Source organism: Haemaphysalis longicornis, unplaced genomic scaffold (genome assembly GCF_048455015.1).
Source record: "Haemaphysalis longicornis isolate Haplotype H1 unplaced genomic scaffold, Haemaphysalis longicornis Haplotype H1 scaffold_12, whole genome shotgun sequence".
Classification (NCBI taxonomy): domain Eukaryota; kingdom Metazoa; phylum Arthropoda; class Arachnida; order Ixodida; family Ixodidae; genus Haemaphysalis; species Haemaphysalis longicornis.
This window is the reverse complement of record NW_027526225.1, coordinates 104,951,740-104,972,710: the sequence shown is the minus strand read 5'-3', so window position 1 is coordinate 104,972,710 and position 20,971 is coordinate 104,951,740. Positions and strand designations below refer to the sequence as shown.

General features: G+C 49.1%; 1 non-coding gene across 1 annotated transcript; it reads right to left on the bottom strand.

The window, feature by feature from the left end:
- Positions 1 to 11,680: 11,680 nt before the first annotated feature.
- Positions 11,681 to 11,753, bottom strand: Trnat-ggu (transfer RNA threonine (anticodon GGU)). Its single transcript has one exon. It is a non-coding gene; the product is annotated as a tRNA-Thr (tRNA).
- Positions 11,754 to 20,971: the final 9,218 nt, after the last annotated feature.

Below are 20,971 nucleotides of genomic sequence, written 5' to 3'. Positions count from 1 at the left end.
AGTTCCAGAGGATGTGATCTTGGTCCAGTATTATGTTAGATGTGGAGCAAGGGGGTGGCGTGTCAGGATCTCCCCATATCTTGTGTAGTCTAGCTGGAGTGTTCAAGGTGTCTGTTTGAGCTTGTCTTATTAGGGTTGCTTGGTGTCTTGAGAGCGTTTCAGAGAGCTGTGGCAGTTCCTTCCTTCCCGTGGAGTAGTCCTTCAATTCAGATGCCGTCGTGACCATGAGCGTTTGATTTGGTTCGAGGTTGGCAGAAGCCCGGGCTGCGGCTTCTCGGGACAGCTTATTAGCTTTTTCGTTACGGGCCATTCCTTCGTGCCCAGGTATCCAGTACACTGTTACAGCTCCCTTGATGCTGTTGTTGTTGGCCGTAGCTATGGGTCGTGGCAGTTCCATGCTTAGCAGTTGGTGACAAACGCTTTTTGAGTCCGTGTATATGTACGTGTGCTTCGTGGGACTGGATGTGTGGGCAATGGCAGTGGCGATGGCTGTGAGTTCAGCCCAGATGGGTTTTATAGCACGGATGCACTGCTGGTACTCCAATTTTCCTTTGAGGTCAGCATACGCTATACTTGCTGCTGTGTCTGTTTCTGCTGCATGTGTGTATACGTGGTTGTTGAATTGGTCCGCAGCTGCTCGCTTATCCAGGTATTTGGCTTGAATGCTCCTTGTGACCTTGTTGCGTTGGCGATGCATGTGTCTTGGTATAGGTGCAACTTTGAGTAGGTTGTCCGTGCGTGGGCTGAGACGTTCCAGTCGTAAAATAGGCTGCTGGGGTGTGTACCCTAGACACTGAGGTATCTGTTGCTCTGGAACTGTTGCTTGGAGTCTGAGGTCTTGGTTGTACCTGTGGACAGATACGATCTCCTCCAGCGTATTGTGAATTCCTGTCCCAAGAAGTCGCTTGGTGGTGGCGTTGACCGGAATGCCTAGCGGAATCTTCGTCGCCTTCCTAATCAGAGCGTAGATTCGTGCTTCCTGGGTTTTAGTGAAGTTGGTGTATGCTGCATGGTACCTTATTCGGGAAATAAGAAGTGCATAGTCGTAGGAGGTCTTGTTCCCTGAGTTCATTTTGTCTGTTCGTGATTCTGCGCATCATGTTCAGGACTTGTTCTCCTTGCCGACGTATGTGCTGAGTTGTGGCATGGCCTCCCCCGTCGCTTTGAATGTAGTGTCCAGAGATTCTGCCAGCCGCCGTTACCTGGAATTCGCGGGGGCGGCGTCCCGAACGAAGCAGGGTCGGCCACGGCGGGGCTAAAGCGGCAGACGCCGCCGCTGTAGACGGGCCGTTCGTCCGCACAAAGAAAACGAAGAGGAGCGTCTTTCGAAGGGTGTGACAGCGGAACCTAACCATCCTGATGTGCTAGCTCGGGGCTACGTCACCATGCGACGCAAGCGCAGGCACCGAAACAATTCGGCATGTGAGTTTAGTGATTCCCATTTAGGCCGATTTAAACTAGTGAGATTAGTAAGTTTGAGAATAACGCTTCATGCGCTTCACTTGGGACACAGAGAACACAGCGGGCGCAGCCCGGCGGTAAAAGCAAAAACATAAATAAACAAACCCAATGCATGGTTCACGGCAATATATACCCAGATGGGGCGCTTTTTCCACGACAGAGTTTTTTTTATTTAGGTCTATTTTGATATTTTTATTTTCCCGTGAGAAGGGAATAATTTCTGCAATGCCTTCATTGCCGATCTTGTCGGTCTGCTTTTTTATGCTTTGTTCATTCAACAAGACCCGCTAACTAATTATATACCTGGTATACTCCAGTCAAGCGAACGCCGAAAAGATGGCAGGCCGATCCGAAGTATAGCGGTTAATTGCAGTGCGTGATTTATCAGAAAATGTCGTACACATTGTCACTATACCAAAATTTACCTAAATAAAGGTGCATAAAATGATTGGACGCCTAAAAAAGTGATATGAATTTAACATAGGAAAACTAAAGCTTGTTAGCTTTGCGTTCAACTTTCATTCAACCAGCCCCGCAGTCTTAATTATGCAAAGTCCAGAAATAAAAAAAAAAACCCGCCCGCATCTTCCCACGGGGGGAACTCGAGTAAATGCGTCGCAGAGTGGTGGGGGTATCGCGTGAATGTTGCGTAATTGGGTATGGTTTGGGAATGCTTAATTATTATTTCGTCTTTATTATTCTTATTTATTGAATGAAGGAGAAGCGAAGGCAAGGAGTGTAAAGTTAAAGTCTGTCTTTATTGCTTGGTGCCGTCAAGCAAAGCGTCAAGTCAAGCGAAAGCCAAGCAAAGACGCCCTTGACTGAATTCCGAACGCGCGCTCCGCCGCTTATATACACACCGCCCGCGTTCGAGGGAGAGGAGTACGGGGGAGAGACGCGCATGCGCACACTTCCGTACACAAGCGCGTGAACTTTCCATGCACCCACCACGCCGTTATCACGTGTACACGAACTGCTGCCGTTACTGTTGAGCGCGACGCAGCGCACGGGTAGCTACGACGCATGCGCGCACAGACGCGCTCCCCCCGCACCGCCGCAGCTGTTAACAGCGACGGAGCGCACGGGGGAGAGACGCGCACCTGCGCCTCGACGCGACGCGCATGCGCAGTGAGCGTGTGGACGGCGCCGACAACATCGACGATTGACGTCGCGAGCCTAAGAAATGTTCCGCATTTAAAAAAACAAAACTCTGCCTGGCCAGATGCTGGAGTTAACCAAAGGACGCTCAGTATTAAAACATGCTGTATAAATTCTCACTTTACAGAACTATGCTCGGTTAAAGGGACCTAAATGAGTAGACGCTTATCAGAGGGATGTTTGTTTTTGATTTTCGGTAGAAAATTTTTGTTGTATTCATTCTTTGGTTACACTTCTCAGTCATCCACACTTAAAGGGGCCATGCAGACAAAACACAGTTTGGTTCATTCGAAAGATTGTTTAATTAGAGTCCTACTGACACCACTTTTAACGTAAACTTGGCTCAAATAAGCTACATAATTAGAAAAAAAGGAAATGGCCATGCCATTCGTTAGCTCATTTCCCGCAACAGAACATGTGACGTCATATGCCCAGCTGTGCGATTGGCTGAGGCCGGTAAAAGCAAATGCAAGTTACGCACGGCTTATATACTTGCGGAACGAGCTATTTTCGCTTAAATGTAACGCCTATTTACTTTATATAAGTAAGAATGAGGGGGGGGGGGGGGGTAAACAAACATGGAAGAATCAAAGCGCGCTGTTGGTGGTACTGCGCGCACTATGATCATTACAGCTGCACAGCAGTATGGCGCTTTCGGGTTGTCTTAGTTTAGTGCCAATATAAACTTCCGAATTAAATTTGTAAATTCCTTGCGGAATGACGCAACTATATTAAACGCCGGCTTTCACATGAGGTAGACGACATGCACTCCACACAAAGCGATTGGCTGTCTGACTGGGGCGCAAGGGCATACCCAGCTCAACAGCCAGCACAGGATACTAAGCCGGGCCGAGCAGGATTATGAATTGGCATTTGCTTATTCTGCAGTAGCGCAACAAGGAATGAACGTCTTCTAGCAGATGGCGCCTCTTAGCAGGAACAACAAGTTTTCTAGCCAAATTTAATCCAGTTGCCATACAACTTAATCCAGGCGCCAGCCAATTTAATCCAAGCGCCATATGTGTCATAATTTGATCCAGGTGCCAGCGAATTTAATCCAAGGGCACTAAAATTTAGTCCGGCCGCCAACTAAATTAATCCAGCTATCATAAGGTTGATCAGAAATTTTTGTGCGAAATGAGGCGCAGCTTTGCGTATCATGTAGCACGTGGCGTGGGGAAAACGTGGTATTTCTTGATCTATTCTATGCAAAATATCTTAGGCGCACAGCTGAATGAATTTTTATTTTATTAACACGTTCTGACCAGGAGAGCGGTCTTGTTTGATGCCTTGTTGCCGTGTGTTAGTCGTCTGCGAGATCGTCAGAAGTATCGCCTGGTCTCGTATTGTTACGCCACCAGACTTTCCAGCGTATTGTTACGCTAGGAGACGATACACTCTAAAATTGGTCACGCGCAGTAAGCGTGAAACACGCGTCACAAACTTCTTTCTGAGCACCACGTGGCTCAAAATACGCGTTGTTCTCTTCTTTCGAAGCGTGAAGCGGGTCGAGAAAACTCACATCGCTTTCTTTTACGCGTGATGAAGGATTGTATGCGGTTGAACCGGAAAAATCACGCTTAAGAAAACCCCGCGCTGGCGACCGCGCATCTCTTCATCACGCGTATACATGCCGGGATACATATCCCCAATGGTGCCCTGCGACGGGTTGCTGCATGCGGGTGTGACTCATGCTTTCTCTCTTTCTTTTTTCTTGTTTTTAACGCGAAGGCATTGAAAGGTGGCGCTCGCTTCAGTAATTTTGGCGGGAAAATGGAGATAGGGCAATTGGAGGCATCGGCCGAAGCAGGCGCTTTGTGCGTCGTGCTTGCCTGCCATTCAACTGTGGGCTGTGCGGAGTCCTCGCTTTCTTGCGGTAAAGAGTGGCGAAGAAGGAACAACGTGATGAGTAACTTGACATCGACTGGCCCGTGTGGTGTGCCGCGCGGTAGGTGCGAGAACACCGAGTGTCGACTGCCGGGAATTCTCTGGCGGCACGGCGAACTCCCGTTTTCTTTCAGGGTGCCGTTGTTACAGTGGGCAGTCAGCTGTCATCCACGGTCACTTGGAACATCCAGGTAAGCGAATTATTTACTGACATATTTGCTCATTATGCATTTTAGAACTATTTTCGGAATAACGTTTTTAGTGTATTGTGTAGATCTTCCCATTGACCTCGGAACGTCGCATTGGTGCCAGGCCTAGTTCTTTTCGAAGCTTATGTTCGACACAGGTCATTCGGTCGACCGGGAAAGATGACCAGAAAGAAGGAAGGAGTTCGTTTCTCGTTGTCGTGGCTTTGAGTCGTTTCTCTCTTTCGCCGTCCGGTTTCGGCTGGTCTCGGCGTCTCGCGCTAGGCATCTTTGACTCACTGGAGGTAAATTTCGCGGCCGCGCTCGCGGTTCTCGCCGGTGGCCGTTCTCGGGCGAGGAGGCGCGACATCTCCGGTGAAAGAGCCGCCTGCTCTCTCCTTCCCCCGCAGAGCACCCAGAAAATGGCGAAAAGTATTGTATACCGCAATTCACACAGTCGACGTGCACATTACGAAGCGTTAAAAATCGTGTCCCATTCTACAGAACTGTGCGTTTTAAGCTGCACATCGCGGCAGCAGTTTGTGCGGTGTATGGCAGTTCGAACGCATCAGTCTACAGGGTGTCCCAGCTATCATGCACCAAGATATTCAAAAAGAGCAACGGTGCAACGCGAAGAAAACGTAGTTCATAAGCAGCGGCCAGTAATTTTTTTGTTATTGATATTTAATTAGCTAGTTGTAATTTTTTTAGGATTTAACAAGTACTGTCCCAATCATTAAAGTGTCAATAAGGCGCTTGTAGGTACCCACGAGAGACATCTTACTGGGGTATTTTAACCGACGTGCTTATTGCGTACTATAGTTTATTCTGACTGATAAGGAAAGCCCGCGAAGTATGAAAAATATCACGTGACTGCGCTTCAGCCCTTATCATAAAGCAGTGCCCTCGAAGGGGCTCCCTCTGAGTTAGCCGGAATGCGATTAAGAATAGAAAGAACGAAGAAATCGCGACCGAGTTTGTGCCTTCTGCCACATGCGCCCCGCGAAACTTGCTCTTGCTGCTCCTTCCATGTATGCCATGATGAAGGTGATGAGCTACCTCTTTGGGCGTGTGACAGGCTAAGCAGGTGATGTCAATCAGCTCATTTGAAAGCGCTTATTTACGACGTGGGCGGGCCGCAACTCCGCAGTAGTTGAAACATTATGTACTAAGTTTTCTTCTAGTTACGCCGTTTCTCTTTTTAAAAATCTTGGTGCATGATAGCTGGGATGCCGTGTATAACTATTATATTGAAGCAGCTTTTTACCTTTTCCAGGTTTCACCCGTGGACATCGTTTGCCGGTGCACTGTATGTGGCGACCACAAGCCGCTGGTATGCTGCAGAACCCAGAGAAATTGTGAAGTTGCAAGTTGACACGTCCCAGGAAAAAGCTTTGGTGCTGTGTTTGTGTGTGTATTACACATAGGACATTACGTATCCGTCTGATTTTGGGCAGTTGCTAGGATTCCTTCAGGTAGTAATTAGACGAAATGGCATCGACGAAATTCCATGGACACTCAAAGTGTTACGTGATATGCTGATGTAATTACACTTCGTCTGAGTTAAGGTCATAGCAACGCTCACGCGCTGCTTTAAAGCGGCATGAAGAGTTCATCTGAAGCCTATTTTAGAGTTACTGTCTTCATTTCTCGGATTTCTCTGTATGGAATCACTCTTGTAAGTTATTGTGAATAAAGAAGTTTCACTCAAATTTGAAAAATGTTTGAATTTCTTATTCTATGTTGTCCGCCAGCTTTGTTTCGGAATCTCGACCTTCGCAGCAATCGTCACAAACTTTATCACTTAATTTTCTTTACAAACGTATAGGTAATGACGCGCTGGAAGAATGCACATCACAAGCTTAACTGTATGGGATTAGATTGGTACACTTGTTCAAGATGCTTTATGAACGTTTGTCTTCCACTGCCTTCAACTGCGCTTAGGTTTGTCAACCGAAAATCAGAGGCAATCTTAAACCCCTTTATTATGCTCACACTACTTAGCTTGGGACCGTGTATAACGAAGAATTAACGCTGCAATCGCAATGTCAGTCTTGTCGATCCGTGACTGGCGACGTTCTTATCGCTTAGCGAAGGTGAAAAAGAGGATTTGTATTTACTCAATGCAGCATTCTCCAGCTGTGTTCAATACGCCTCTCTGACCATCAGAAATCATTTAAAAAGAACGCTGAAAGAAGATAACGTTTACTCTACCGTATTTATGGGTTTGGTGGGTGCTCCAAGCTACACAGACCATAAATACGGCACATCAACTATTGTCTTATTTCTGCTTTATTTTAAATTATTCCTGGCGGTCAGAGCGGCGTATTATGCACAGCTGGAGAATGCCGCATCGGGTAAGTACGAATCCTCTTTTTCACCTTCACTTATAAGCGTTAAGAAGGTCGCCAGTCACGGATGGCAAGCGTGAGCGCTCAGCATGATAGTTCACCACGCCTAAAACAAGCGTGCAAGAAATATCACTTACGCTTCGCAAGCGTTACACATCCCGCGAGTCATGCTTAGGAAGCGTGATTTTTCAGCGTGAAAGCACATCACGCTTGGAACAAGCGTGCAAAAAACCGCCGACACTCACGCTTGCTTAAGCGTTAAAATTACGCCCATCTTCCCGCGAGGGAACCCTGATGTGATGCGACGCATCGGGGGGTTCAATTGGTCGTAACGTTACCTTGAGCGTTTGCGCTGACGCTGGTATTGAATTGTGTCAGCCCACTCGCTGAAGGGACCGTCGCTTCCATCACGTCTTCATCGGAAGAATCAAGTCAAGCACAAAGTCATCAAGCATAAAGTCACGCGGAGTCGAACGAGAGCGAGCGCTTGACTGAAACGCCGCAGCGCGATACTCGCTTTATATTCACAGCGCTTGAAGGAGAGGAGACAACGGAGGAGAGTCGCGCATGCGGGCATTTGCGCACACCGTGCGCGCCGGAGCAGTAGTTAACGCAGCAAAGCGCGAGCAAAAACAAGCGCAGCAGCTTTTGTTATGATAATGAGCCGGAGTGAGAGTGTTGCACATAGCTGTCGGACGGGTCGGAGAGAAGAACGGAGGAGGGATGCGGACGAACAGCGCGACGACGACGCCGCAGGAGGGACATGCCTCAGAGCAAGAGATGCGTCGCATCTAAAAAATTTAGGGTGTACTTCTGGCCATCTCGCACACGATTAGCACACGGCAACAAGGTATCAAACAAGACCGCTCCTCTGGTCTGCGCGTGTTAGTAAAAGTCCATCAAGGTCTGCGCCTAAGATATTGTGCACATAATAGATCAAGAAATACCACGTTTTCCCCACACCACGCTCAACAAGGTCCGCGAAGCTGCGCCTAATTTCGCACAAAAAAAAAATTCCTGAACAACTTTCTGACAGCTGAACTAATTTGGTTGGCGATCGGACTAAATTTCTGTGCCCTTGGATGAAATTCTCTGGCATCTGGATAAAATTATGTAGCACTTGAATTAAATTATATGACGCTTGGATTGTATCGGCTGGCGCCTGGATTAAACCGTATGGAAATTGGATTAAATTGAGCGGGGAAACCTGTAGTCGCAAATAATAACGGCTAGTTATCGTAAGCAGGTTGGATCCCCAATATCACCTATCTGTTTCAACGGGGAAGCATTTAATCACCACCAGTACTGCCGTCATCATCACAAACAGCAACAAAAACAACAGCTATCAGGACGTAATGTTGGCTGGTGCAATTCGCAAGCCCCGGGGCATATCTACTCCCGCTGCTGTAATATTTTGAGGAAAGGCACAGAAGTAAGGCGTAAGGGTGCGTATAAAGAATACCAGCAAGGAGGAACAGCGGAGCAAGACGAGATACATAAATCCGCATATCGAATCAAGAGCGAGAAAAATGCAATTAACAGAACAGGGCAGTTTACAAACGATACAGGATGTGTAACAAACATTGGCAAAAACTGTGAGCAAAAGTCGCGCACCCCTCCGTTTACGACGACAATTGTTGAACGTGAAGTTGTACTAGGGTTATATTAATTAAAACACATGAGTGCTTGATTTTCGTGATAGCAAATTAAAAGGAAATGCTCTGAAAACGATGTTTTGAACTGAATACATAGAGTGCGCGCGCAAGAAGCGCAAGAGGCATTCTAACCAGTCACGAAAGGCTCCGATAGATGGCGCGTGATTGGTGCGAGGGCGGGAAAATTGAATTGAGTTGACTTAGCCTCCACCCTTTTCGTCGTGGAAGGGGCGAGGCGGGAGCGGAAGAGCGTGAGAGATAGGCGAGGAATGGCGTGCACAGCACGGCAGATGTATATTGTGTTTCCACGATATTACAGCGAAGCTTGTAGATACTCGGACATTTTTTCCCCTTTTGGGATTGGCGGGAGCGCATAATGATTACACGTGGTGGGTGTAGTTGTGGCGCACTCCTAATAGTTATCGGTTGCATAGTTACTTAGCTATAGTTACATCCCACCGCCTGCTCAACTGCCACCCCCTCCAAATGTATACTGTAAATCAAAATATGTTTCGCCTTTTTTTTTGCACCTATTCCCCTCGTTAGCGCAAGGATTTTAGAATTACCGCCTATTGCGAAACCGGCGCACTGATTGATGTAACAATTTTTAAATGCAGAGCATTTGTATACCTCACGATGTCACCCGTGCGTCGGCGTCCGCAGCAGCCAGCCTCCCCCTACACTAAAAAGAAAAAGAAATAACAGTTACCGGCGCCTGGTTTCGATCCCACGACCCTGCGGGCGGAACGCAAGGTACATGGTGCTCTACCCACTGCGCCACAAAACGACCCAGAATCAAAGGCTATGAACGCGCCTTATATCCTTGACTCATTCAAACTACGTTGTCAGCGGCGTGCGTTGGCGACTCAGCGGCGTGCTAGCGGCGTGATAGCTGCGTGGTGTACACGTGATAGCACCAACCCCCCAAACACTAAACGTTACCGCAATACAACCACCCCCTATAAAGCGGGTTGGCGCGGGCTCCACTCCAGTCAACTCCTGCGCTCTCTTCTCTTGCGTTCGTCGGCGGTCGCAGTTGATAAGCGATGGAAGCTCCCGGCGGGGTGCACGGAAGTTGAAGTTACCTACTTACGTCTCTCTCTCTCTCTCTCTCTCTCTCTCTCTCTCTCTCTCTCTCTCTCTCTCTCTCTCTCTCTCTCTCTCTCTCTCTCTCTCTCTCTCTCTCTCTCTCTCTCTCTCTCCCTCTCTCTCTCTCAAACCCAACTACTACCACCAACAACTACCACCAATAACTACCACCACCACCACCACCAACCCTACGCCACGTAAACGACCCCAATCCTCTGCATTTACTCGTATCCCTCGCGCGGGGGCATGCCACGGAGGATTTTTCGAGTTTATCGAGATAGATCACAGGTTGCAAGAACCTGGTGGCAGTGGTCTGAAAGGAACTGTAAACGTTCCCCCACGCCAAGAAAATTGCTCTACGAAATGACTCTACGGGCATGCTCTCAGCTCGGCGGTGGTCGAGTGCAGCTGAATTGTGACGAGCGTAAATAGTGCCCGTCGTTTGATGTCAAAGATTACCTTAAACGAATGTGATTTATTAAGCCACAAGGAGGCCAGGGAAAGAGTGGCTATGGCGGTATGTTGGAGAAATGCGGTTTGATTTCGAACCCGTTCTGGCGGTTTACTACCTGGCGCGTGACTCGATCTCTTTGATGGTCGCCGACACGGCTCGGCCGCGTTTTTACAAGGCTGATAGCAGCGGACCGTTACTGCGGCCTTGGCGAGTGCGTTGTTTCCTGGCTACCGCGTACGCCATACAGTTTCATACTAATATATGCTCGAGGGAAACCTGGCGCTAGTGCACAGGCGAGCCGCGATTCAGCAAGCGTGATGTCATGTACCGCGTGGTAACGTTCCACTTGTCCTTGGCATGGCTCTCAACAGGCTGAACAGTCCATAATCCATGCCACGTTCAGTTCTGTGGCTTCGAACAGACAGCAATATTATTTTGAATGATAACTTAAACCTGACTAATTCTTGGCAAAATGGAGTCCCAAGAGATTGATTTCTCAGTAACAATTTAGAGGCTCGGTGCACGACGAACCAAAGCAAAAATTTTACCGTTTTTTTTTTTCATTTTGGCTTCAAGACCGAAAAGGAGTCATATGGATAGCCAAGTCAAGCAGGCGAAGAACGTTGCTAGCCGCTATGGTGGCGCTCACGATGGCCTGCGATTGCAGAGGCAGATTAGTATGAAATATTTTGCCGCGTACAGGCAGACGAATTTGCCACCATAAACAGCTGCGGTTACAGACAGTGGAAAAACCTTTCAATCTCAGGGTTTCCTCTGCAACAGCGGTTGCACTTCACTTGGAAGCCAACTATGGACATTCCCGGAGCAAGACGAAATGCAGGCGCACCTTTAAGACGCCCAGGAGGTCTGAATTATTCCGCAGCAGTTGAGGGTGTCCTTTCGTCCCGATCTACATCAAGCGGGTAGAGCCAGACTGCAAAATGGACGGCCGCACGTGAAGAGGCTGAAACGATTTCACTCAAGGTGGTGATCGACTTGTACGCGCGTCCTGCCGCACATCCTGACAGACTCGACAAAAAAAGTTCCGTCTGAATTCCTCCCGTATGATTGTATTTAAATTCCAAGGATGATTTGGGTTTCGAGAATTTCTCCCTATTACATGGCATTACTGTATCCTTACAAGAAAGAGTTCCTGCATGGCGAGTATGACGCATAGGTTCGTGTGTATACATACATACATACATACATACATACATGCATGCATACATACATACATACATACATACATACATACATACATACATACATACATACATACATACATACATACATACATACATACATACATACATACATACATACATACATAAAATAAGGGTTGGCAGTCAAGAAAACCTCGGAAAGCAAAGGGGAGGTTGTGGTGGGTCAAAGAAACAGGTGAAGAATTTTTTGAGTCAGAAAGAAAGTGGTGAAAAAATGCCCGCCGGGTGGGATCCGAACCCACGACCTCCAGAATACCGGTCTGGTGCGATAACCACTACGCTACCGGCGGGGCTGTTTCCCCACCACTTTCTAGGGAATTTATGTTAAGGTATTTTTTGTTTCCTGCATTTTGGGGTGGTAGCCAACGCCACTCGGACTACTCGGGGTGAAGGGGACCTTCTTTTTAAGCCCCGGGCCGTGACTCGAGTGTCTACGACATGTCGGGAGTGGTCGACCAGCCTTGAACCCTCTTAAGCTTCCTTTGGAACCAAGACTTTTAGAACAGAGGCCCTCGCTAAGCGTGTAGCGAATCAGACAATGGGAAATGATGGGCTCGGTGAAATAAGACAGAAAATAGGGGTTGGCAGTTAAGAAGACCTCGGAAAGCGAAGGGGAGGTTGTTGTGGGTCATAGAAACAGGTGAAGAATTTTTTGAGTCAGAATTTTTTCAGTCATACATACATACATGCATACATACATACATACATACATGCATACATGCATACATGCATACATGCATACATGCATACATGCATACATGCATACATGCATACATGCATACTTAACCAAGGATGGTCGACTTATTGTGACCGTGTCGTCCCTAGCGAAAGCGAACCGACTTCTACATGTCTCCATCCTTGCTGCTATACCATTCGATGTACGCGTGCCACGATCGTACACGGCAACGTACGGGAAAATCCTAGGTGTGCCCCTTGATTACACTGATGAGGCCCTAGGGAACTACCTTAGAGACCAAAGTGTGATCTCTGCACCTCGGCCAGTCACCTACATACGAGATCAAATCAAGCCATTGCTGATACGCGCCGACGCTCAGTCATCTTGGAGTTCAAGCCACATACACCTCTGCCAGCTCGGGTATTCCTTGGCTTCAACAGCCTCCCCGTAGAAGAGTACACTGGATCTGCTACACAATGCTTCTAGTGCCAGAAACACAGCCACATCGCCAGTAACAGCAGGGGAAAACTTCGCTGCAAAATATGCCCTGGGGACCACCCCCACAGGGACTGTACCTCGCTCAACCAACACCATTGCGCAAACTGTGGCGGCCCGCATCCCGCGTCGCATGAAGCTTGCCCGAAGAAAAAAGCAGCTACTCTTGCACGCAGTGTCGAGCAAGTATACGGAAAGCTCCTCCCCGGCGTGAGCCACCATCAAACTCAAAAGTTGTGTTTTCACCTGTGATTGTGCCTTCAAATGACCATCCGCTTCAGGGCGAAGGTCCTACAAGCAAGTTCGACGCGCAGGCCACACGGGATCATCCAAATACCACAACTAATCATGCCGCACCTGATGTCCGCTCACAGGAAGCAGACTCTTCTCCACTCGACGTCCCCGTAGGGAACGTGGACAGATGGCAGCTCAGGCCGCGAAGCCTGACATTACTAGCATTCTTATCCCCATGCTCTTTGCGACTGCTGCGCGCCAACCCCTCCTATGGCCATATCGCTGAGATAGAGGCAGTATTGTCTTTAGAAACTTTCGTGTGCTCCATCCACATCATCAGCTTCGCGGCATCGTTCCGGAGCACAACAAAGTTGACGCATCGGAGACCCACTGCCTGAAACCGCTTATCACCGCAAGTTTCAATAGTTGTACAATTTTTCAATGTTTTCAATGGAATGCACGTGGCCTACGCTCGAAACTAGCTTATTTTTTCCAGCTTGTGCGGGCATGTCAATTTCTCGAGTTGAAGAGCTTTTTAAGTTAAAGAATTATCATTTGCTTCATTCGCAGCGCTTAAACGGCCCAAGCAGGCAAGCGTTGCCGTGCCTGCACATGAGTCCGAAGAATACATGTGCGCGAAAACCAGAATTGGCAGCCAATGCTCCACTTTAATCGCTGCTTACATACAGCCCCGTAACCCCTTTGACCCCTCGCGGCTAGAACTGGAATGTCCCAGCCTCACCTAATTTGAGGTGACTTTAATGCGCACCATGAGATCTGGGGCAGCGCACATACAAATTCCCTGGGAACGCGGCTAGCCGAGCTGCTGATCAAGCACTCTATTCAGCCTCTTAACGACGGCAGCATCACTTACATGAAAACCGTGAAAGAAAAGCTGCATTGACGTCTCTTTTATTTCAAGCAGCTGGGCTGCGAAATTTTCCTAGTGCACAGACCTGGTAACAAGGGGAAGTGACCACTACCCAGTATTGCTTTCTTACTTTGACAAAGATGCACTTCGAGAAGGAGCGAAGGTCCAGCGCAGTAACTGGGAGGCCTATGAAGAGAGCGTGGGTCATAGGATTACAGCATCAACAAGCGATGACGACCTAATTTCTATCATTGCTCGCTGCCTGCGGGAATCATCGCGTGTTATGAAACCGAAGTGATGAGGAGTATGAGAGGCTACGAGCCGTTCGCGGGCGTGCAGAGCGCAAGGCTCGACGTACCAAACTTTGAAAGACATGCAGCACGCATGTAGGGCGCAGAGGCATGTGAGGCGTCATTTAGAGAAGTTAAGAGGGCAGCGGTGGAAAGGGTTTTGCGCGAAATTGGATGTTTGCAAGCCTTTGTCGCACATCTGGCGTGTAGTAAAGGGCATACGTAACAACATCTCGCAACTACGCCGAATCAGCGGTTTGTCGTTGCATGAGAATTTTTCTCAGAGAGACGCCGCTGAAGAATATTGCAAGCTGCTGCCCTGCCACCACATCCGCAAGGATGCGCCCACAGTTAAATTATTTCATTCCACCTCCAGCTGCTGTGCTTGCGTTAGAGCACCCGTTCTCGATACACCAACTTAATACGGCCATTTACGATGTCATGAAACGCTCTTCTCCTGGTTACGATAACATTACTTATGAGGCTATTTCGCATTTACCACACCACTCTCGCTTGCATCTCGTGGAGACTACATGGAATCGTTCCTCCTGAATGGAAGCTAGCGAAGATTACTTCCGTTCTGAAGTCTGCAAAGCCACCGACACGCTATGACTTCTTTCGACCGATCGCCTTTCTCAGCTGCATAAGAAAATTAATCGAAAAAAGACCTTCAAAAGGATAAATTGGTATGTCGAAACCAAAAAACTTTACCCACCTGAAATGAACGGCTTTCGACAGAATCGATCGGCCATTGACAACGCAATTGCACTCGTATCATCTTTAGAAGAAATAAATTCTGGCCACATCTAAACTGCAGTTTTTAGATATCAAGTCAACATTTGAGTCTGTTTAACATGATGCAATCCTAGCATCTCTTATTGCACTAGGCTTAGGAGGGAGATTATATGCACGGATTGCGAACTGCCTCGAAGGACGAAAACTTTTCATGTTCGCAGAAGAAAGCCCAACACCATGCTACGATGTAAATAGAGGCGTCCCTCAAGGAGTGGTCTTAAAGGAGTACTGACACGAAATTTCAAAGGTGAGATAACTATGTAAAACGCTTCCTTTTTATCAGGAGATATCTCCCAGCAAGTTTCAACAGCAACCGTTCAGCGAAACATATTTAAAATCCATTTTAATCTTCGCCCGCACGAGAAAGCCCAGAGCGGGCCGACATGACGTCATGTGCTACTTGCCCCAAACTGCCGACGTCGGTGCTCCCGTGACGAAGCCGACGCGCTGGCTGTCGTTGGCGCGTGCTGCTCGGGCGTGTGTATACGTCATGGTTTTTGGACTGACGTCATGCTGCCCGGGCCTGTGGGGACGGCGAAAACCTCGGCCGGTCTGGGTGCGCGCGTGCGCTCGCTCGCGCGCGCTTCCAGAGAGGCAGCGATGCGGCAAGAATGGTGACGTCATGTTATACATCCTGTCATGGCGGCCGTTTGGCGTTTTTTTGTCGAAACCGAAAATGCCACGAATAAACGACGCCGTAAATGAATGTTTACGCTGCGCTCGACCGTCTAATCTGTCATTCTATGATTAGTGGGCTGGTAGGCACGCATAGCAGCGAAAAAAACGTAACACGAAAATTTCGTGTCAGCACTCCTTTAAGCCCGCTGCTGTTTCATCTTACGCTTATTCACTTAAAACGCGTTCTCCCCCGGAGCGTCAGTCACACTCTACGCGGATGATATCTGTGTTTGGAGTGCATCGAGACCGCTTCGCATGACACAGCAGAAGCTGCAGAAGCCTCTTGCAAGAATAGCGGCATGCCCATCTCCGAGAGAACTCAATATTTCCTTTCTCGGTGTACCTTTCTCATGAGAGGTTGACCCTAAGGAGAGAGGGCACGGTTATTACCAGGTGCTTTCCTGGCTATGCCACAAGGTGTTCCCCCAACCTCCCTCCCCTTCAAGAGGTCGCCTTTTGTCAGCCTCTGCACACCGCACGCCTAAAGGTTCTGCTCCTGGGCATCGTTTTAGCGAACATAAGTTACGCTATACATAAACCGATTGCGGAACAGCTGTCAGTAAACCCTTCTCAATGAAACCGCAAATAAAGTGGTCTTGGGTGTTTTAGGCTCGCTTGTAGAGGGTGTAACATAGCTTATTATGCGTCTTACAATCAAAAGTAGGCTTCGCTGTAACGGGTATCCTACAAACGCGGCACGGAAACAATAGGCGGCCAGGTATAGGGTTACTTATAGCGGGTGCGTTGCAGAGAAGACGTAGGAGGGGGAGCAGGTAAACATTATTTATCCAAGCACTGTTACGGGGACGTGGTGGACTCTGGCTTTAGCCTGGCGGCGACAATGGCAGCCCGATTCGTCAGGGAGGCTTGAACCTCCGGATCAGAGCTGCCCAGCGCCCTCTCCCAGTGCTCGTTGCAGCTGATGGAGGGAAAAGGATCATTGGGACAAGCCCACATGGTGTGGGGTAAGGTGGCGGGAATGCCGCATGAGGGGCAGTTCGGGGAGGGAAATAAAGACGGGTGAATGCGATGGAGCAGCGCGCGACAGGGGACGCGGCCTGTCTGCAGAAGGCGCCACGTGCGTTCTTGCACGTTGTCGAGACTGACGTGAGCGGGGGGATATATACACGGCGGGCGAGGCGGGAATGGGTCGCTATGTCGTGATAGCTGTACGAAACACACCCTTTGTGCTCACATCTAAAGCGCCACTGTGAAATCTGAAAGTATTGGCACTTCGAAACCATTGTAGGCTCTTAACATACGTGGCCCATTCTATCAATAAATAAAGAAGAAAAAGCTGCAAACCACTGAAATGAACACTAGAAATGAGAAGGTGACCCATAAATACCACTGGTGACATTTCCTGCCTTATATATTAAAGTTGTCGGCATGAAAAGGAACACAAATAGCGCGACGAATGGAGAATTTGATATACACAGGAAATGCTGTCTTACGGCTACAAAGAAAACCTGAACGGCTTTCTCAGAAACTTCGCCATTGGAGCTGCATGGCTTTATAAGCATATGGCTACATTTCGAGGCTGCCAAATTTTCACTTCACTGAATTTTGCTTCAACATTGAGGGATAGTTGGTCGTTAAAAACTTGACAATTTCTGGCCATTACGGAGGCGAACCTATGGGACTGTGCGCCGATGGAGGCGCAGTTGAGACTTTTCTTTCTGTTTCCGAAAACGGCAACAAACGAAAAGTATGAAACAACTTGACGCATGAGAACAGCTGGAAAACGCTGAAACCCCCTTTCTGGAAGAGACCACAACCGCCTTTCACGCCATATGTCCTTTTCCTCGTCGCGCAGTTAATACGTCAAAGGCAATTACGTCACATTTGTGTCGATTGAGAGGAAAACAATTATCAGGCATTTGCGAGACACCCTCGCTTCTCAGTTCGCTGCAACATGCGCAGGTCCGCGCAGAAGTAAACGGAGCACAGGACCGGTGGCTGAGAAAGAGAGAGAGAGAGAAAGCGTTTATTAAACTGAAAATATTTACAAGGCGAAGTTTTGCCTCTCGACAGAGGGCACAGGTCTCACCGGGAAACAAAAGAGCATTGATTAAAAAAAAAGGCAGGGAAAGGGCAATGGAAAATTAAATATGATAACAGGCTATTAAAAGGCTATGTGCAATGTATATACATACACACGCTGGTTATATACAGACTATTTACATACACACGCACTGACACATACACACACACGCACACAAAAGGATAAACAGTGGGTGGGTAGTGGGTGGGGTCTGGCTTCGACAGTTCATGGGCGGGTGTTGAGGCCCGACTCATCCAGGTACGAGAGGAGCAGCCTGAAGACCTCTCGGTGCATCATGACGGGTCCCCGAGGACGCAGGATGTCCTCTGCAGTGCTTGAGGGTAGCCCCAACCGCCGGTACCCTGACACTAGTTTGTTCCGGGCACAAGCATACGCAGGGCAGGAGCAGAGCACGTGATCCAATGTCTCGGGGTCGGGGCAGTGGGCACAGGTAGGTGTGGCTTTGCGACCTTCCCTGTGAAGGCGCGCTGCTGTGCTGTAGCAGCCGGTGCGGAGCCGGAAATAGAGGGACCGGTCTGTTTGGGGTATTCCACTGGTGGGAAGGAGCCGCGGGGCATCACCGGTGGCCACTTGTTTGCAGGGGTGGCGGGCGGCCACCTCTCGCCCGATGACGTCCCTGGCAACATCATAGCGCACCAGGGATGAGGAAACTGGGGCCATTGGGGAGGGGTGGGCTGCTTTCGGTAAATCGTCTGCAGCCTCGTTCCCCGGTATACCAACGCGGGCAGGAAGCCACTGCAGTCGGGGGTTGCAGCCTTGTCCCTGCATGTCGCGCAGCTTGGCAACTAGGGACATCTCGAGGTGGCCACCTCACCCCCGTGGTGCAGATGCCTCCCTCAGGAGAAAGAGCGCCGGCCGGGAGTCGCAGAAGATGGTGGCCGCTGGTGGTGGGTCTTCCAGCAGCATGTCCCCGGCTAAGTGTAGGCCTGCCAGCTCGGCCGCTGTGGAACTGGTGGGGAACGGCAGCCGGCATTGCCGGTGGGCTCCTCTGGCCGGGGCAGTGCAGGCAGCAGCACCTCGGCCCTCACTTGGCAGGACCGAGCCATCTGTGTATACCAGGAGTTGTCCCGGTGGTTCCCGGTCTGTGAGGGCAGCAGCTTTCTGGCGGATCCCGAGCTCTGGCAGTCTCGCCCGGTGATTGTAACGTCTAGGGGTACAGGGACTTCAACATAGTCCTCAAATAGAGCCAGAATGCATCGCTGTGCCGCGTAGGAGCGCCGATGGAGCGGTGTTCTGTGGTGCGCTCGCACTGCCACCGCCACCCTAATGATATGCTTCATCACCGCTCTGCTGGCATGTTATACTTCGCGTGACGGTTTTCAAAAGGCAGCGCTGGACAATATGGTGGCGCCGGTTACGTTGCCGCTCGCAGCCGGCAGCATGCAGTGACCGAATCCGCTGGTTTTGAGTTGGAGCAAGCTACGCACGCTCGGAAACATGCTCCGTAAAGTGCAATTATTAAAGTCGTGTTCACGGGCGGCAGAGTATTGCTTATTTTTTCCGGTTTCTAGCGGTTTGCCAATAATATGCAAGACATTATAACGCGGTAGCAAAGTGTGCCTCAAGACTACAGAAAGCAGCTCAGGAGTTATAATAGAGAGTTTTAGAAGACCGTTTTCGATGGTCCGCTCCGGTATCAGCGGCTCGCTTAGCGCAACCGGAGCCAATGCCGTTCGCGGCCAAGCGCGCCACGTATGCGCAGTGGCGCTCCCGCTTGCTATCGGAGCGGAGCGGACCGCGAAAAACGGTCAGCTAAAACTCGCTAATGTCTTGCATTGCATCGGTACGCCGTGAGAAACCGGATTGGCTGGCAGTATGAGCCGCCCGTGAACAAGACTTTCATATTTGCACTTTACGGAGCGGAACAAGTCACGTTTACGACTGCGCGTAGTTTCTGTGAACTCTGAAGGGGCGGTTTCGGTCAGCACTGCCCTTTGGAAACTGTTACGGCCGATCTGACACGCCAGCACAGCGGCGATGAAGCATATCAGATAGGGTGGCGGGGGCAGGGCGAACGCAACCGCGGAACGCCGCTCCTTAATTCGCATCGGCGCTCCTACGCGACACAGCGATGCATTTCGGCCATGGAGGAAAGAATAATTTCGGCCCATAGACAAGGTAAATGTAACTGGTAGCGAAGCTTCCATAGAAGCCCATACGTTCAGAAAATGGCGGCTCTCGAGCTGCTCATGGGGCTTAGCGCCATCTGTGTGAGGAGGGAACACTTCCGGCGGAACAAAAAATAAACCGGATGTGAAGCAAGATCCGGTCAAAAAGTGACGTCATTTTGGTGGCATTAGCGCGAAAATTTGACTTCAAAATATTTTTAGCGCGCCTCTGAGCGCTCAGGGCTCATGTCATTGCCATCTGACGCAAGTTGGCGAGCCGTTGGCGTGTGTGCTTCCAGTGAACGCCAGCCTAACTAGTACAGACTCGTGACTACAGAAACGTACTTAAGCATACTGTCGTATGATCAACCTCGGCGTTGCTGAAAACATCTTGCATTATATCTGAAACTTTATTCTGTATTCATGTCTTCAACTGCTGTACAAAAGCAATCAGTTGTTTATTTTGATTGCAGTGGGTGGCAAACCGGGAACCGGGCACGTGCACCCCCGACCGGAATTTTTTTTTTCTGCCATGGGATGCAGAGCACAAAATGACACTCACCCACTCCCCCCAACCCCCCCCCCCCCCCCCCCCTTCATATCAAAAATGTGCCCACTCCTCACCCCGATACAAATTTCTACCAACGCCACTACTGGGCTGTTTATTTGCGTCGCACCTACGCCGGTTGCGTGCGTGCCTTAAGTATAGATCAATGTTATATAATGCTTGCTCGGTTTGCGTGCTTCAGTTCTAAGAGAAGAAATAACGCATAGTCAAGCTATAACCAAGATATTTGAATTTTATTCCAGCATAAACATAAAACAACTTTAACACACTGTACAAAATCAGCACGTATACAATAAGTACAAAATGTTCGTGGAAACTACATGCATTATGATTTTTTTTACGAGCCAAAAAATTGGCTTTACCCGTAACACATAGCATTATGAGCAATGAAAGCCTCAACATCAGAACTACTTCCAAACAAGAGAAAAGAACTAGGCACTGCATCTTGACGCAGAAAACCGGGCCGCAGTAATGAGGATTCACGAAAGTGAAGCGAGCACACCGCAGCTGTCCCGGCGTCTTATCAAGTAGACATGGGTTTCTCAGAACTTCATCCAGGATTCACTCCAGCAATTTCATGGTTGCATTGTTTAGGCAAGTGTCGCAACAGATAAGTAAAAAAAGCAGGAAAGATCTGGCAGCAGGGCAGCACGGAGCAGCACAACACAGTACTGCGATGGGAATAATGCTTGCGGGAAGCAACGATCACTACAAGCGTTGTAATGCAA